The following is a 2,848-nucleotide window of genomic DNA, read 5'->3' on the forward strand; positions in this document are numbered from 1 at the left end:
TCCTGCTGTCTAATCAGCATCTGGATCTGCCACACCTGTGAGGTGGATGGATTATCTCAGTAAAGGACAAAGGAGAAGTGCTCACTAACACAGATTTAGACAAATTTATGAACAATATTTGAGAGAAATAGGCCTTTTGTGTACGTAGAAAAAGTTTTAGATCTTTGAGTTCAGCTCATGAAAAATGGGAGCAAAAACAAAAGTGGTGCGTTTATATTTTTGTTCAGTGTATATTTGATGGATAAGTATGAACACAAAAGTAAAAGTGCAGTCAAATGATTCAAATTTTTCATTGTATTAATGACAGGGTTGCTGTGGATTAATATATATCAAATGTACATATTAAAACACTTAAACACAATTTGTACTAGAAAATATATTAGCAATCTGTTAATTAAAACATTTAAAAACATTGTTCTCTTATTCTGACCTATACCAACTTTATACCAGAACAGAGAAGAGTCATGTTGAACTCATAGAAGATAAATAATATCTTAAAGGTCATGTTGTGAAAATGAGATTTATTCTAACCTTTACTTTCCAAACTCACTTACATGGTCTTCTTTCTATAAATAAAATACCAAATAAAGTGAGTACAAATGTAGAAGAATGGCACTTGGAGTTTAATTAAACAGTGACAGTGAAGAAACAGAACCATGTTGTGATCTGTGGGTTCACTGTAAGGCCAGTCTGAGCAGGTTCCACTGGAGAAGCCTTTGAACACCATCTGGTCCCACCTGGATACTGATGCAGTATCTGTGCCAAAATAGGTCGATACTCCACGACTGCTGTTTAACCAGGAAAACTCCCACCCTGAAACTGACACTGTCTTCACCTCTGAGCTCCGAAACTGGACGGAAACATTTGAAGACGACCGAGAAACAGACAGAAGAGAAAAGAGAGCAGACACTGTGTTAACAAGACCCTGGTGTGGACAGGTGTGTGTGTGTGTGTGTGTGTGTGTGTGTGTGTGTGTGTGTGTGTGTGTGTGTGTGTGTGTGTGTGTGTGTGTGTGTGTGTGTTGGACTCACATATTTAACCCTTTATTGACACTGCTGATGAAATCCAAATGTCAGGTTTTATCTGAGTTTGGGTTCATTCTATTGGTGGGTCACACATCAGGGTAGAGGTCTGCATTGGCTGAGGGGGAGGGGTGGAAGTGGGTGGGGCTTAGAGCAGCAGAGTGCAGTCAGTGAGAGAGAAATGGAAGAGTTTTATGACTTTTAGCAGCATTGTAGCAAGGGTTTAGCCATGAATTCTTGTAAATAATTGTATATCACAGTGATAGTGCTGTTTTGGAGTGTTCTACTAGTGTATCTTGGTTGAGTTTTTGTCGCGTTTTGCAGTTTTTTCATCTTTTTTTACTGTTTTTATCTCTATTTTCTGGTTTGTATTGGTCACTGATAGTTGTGTTTTATCTGTAAAGATTCTATAAATGTCTGTATATTTCTTTTTTCCACTTTTTTTAATCTATTATTACCTCCACCAGGAGGTATTGTGATCACTTTGCTTTGTTTGTTTGTTTGTTTGTTTGTTTGTTTGTTTGTTTGTTAGCAACATAACTCAAAAAGTTATGGACAGATTTTCATGAAAATTTCAGGAAATGTTAATACTGGCACAAGGAAGAAATGATGAAATTTTAGTGGTGATCGGTGGGGGGGGGGCAGATCTGTCTTGGTGGAGGTCTGCGCTGTCTGAGTGCTTTTCTTGTTCTAGTTTGTATAGTTCATTGATAGTTGTATTTGACTCTAAATATTCCATAAATGTATATTTCTATATGTGTGATGGGCTGTGGGTACAGACTCACATGGGCAGTGCATCAGGCTGATGATGTCTATTACAAAGTCTTTAACATGATACAAAAAACTCAGGAATCTTCTTCACAAAAACCATAACTTTAACTCAGGCTTGGAACACACAAATCTTCAGATTCAACTCACAGGAGTCTCTGGAAGCACAGACGACACAGACTGAGGGACTGGAAGTCTTCTGCCTGAATGAAAGCAACGATCTGACATTAACTAGAGAAACTGAGCTGCTCATGTGGCTCTGTAGTTACCGTGGAAACACGTCATCTTCTCCAACACTGATTCCTCAGTAAAACCCATGGAGTTGGATCAATGACACACTGGGTTTATGTTCAGTTAATGATATATTTGCTGAAAAAGTCACTTTTTCTTCAGTTTTCTCTGTTTCTGATAAGATAACCCTCAAATTTAATCTGAGCTTTAACGACCATCTACATGATCAGTGAATTAAATATAGAAAATATATGATTTTCTCTGAAAAAAAACACAAAATACAGAGGATAATAATGCAATAAATGGTGATAAATAGTAGTAGTAGTAGCAGTAGTAGTAGCAGTAGTAGTAGCAGTAGTAATAGTAGTAGTAGTTTATTTGGTCATTAATTACTTTAAACAACAAACAAAAACAGCATATCGGTTGTTCCATAAACAATGCGACTGAAAGGGTTTCGGCTGAAGTTCAGACTTATTTTGCTGAACCCTATTTACAGTTAACACAGCGTTTCCACAAGAAAAGAAACTAACACAAAAAACAGTAATAATTTAAATGTAATCATTGGTAAATATACACTAGAAGAGACTACATATTTAATTTTAATTCAGGTAAATCACTTAAAAACAAGTTAAATAGAGAGAAAAATTCCTTTGGGAACTGACACAGAAGTCCCACTGGCTCTGTAAGGGTTAAATCAGACTAAGGAGTGTGTGTTATCAGAATGTCAGACTGTACCTGCTTGTTGCAGATTCATACATAACATCCTCCTTTCTCCCAGATTTCTCTCAATAATTACCCCTTATCATCTGATGCTTGGCTGCTGTGGT

The sequence above is a fragment of the Sphaeramia orbicularis genome, chromosome 11 (assembly GCF_902148855.1).
Source record: "Sphaeramia orbicularis chromosome 11, fSphaOr1.1, whole genome shotgun sequence".
NCBI lineage: Eukaryota > Metazoa > Chordata > Actinopteri > Kurtiformes > Apogonidae > Sphaeramia > Sphaeramia orbicularis.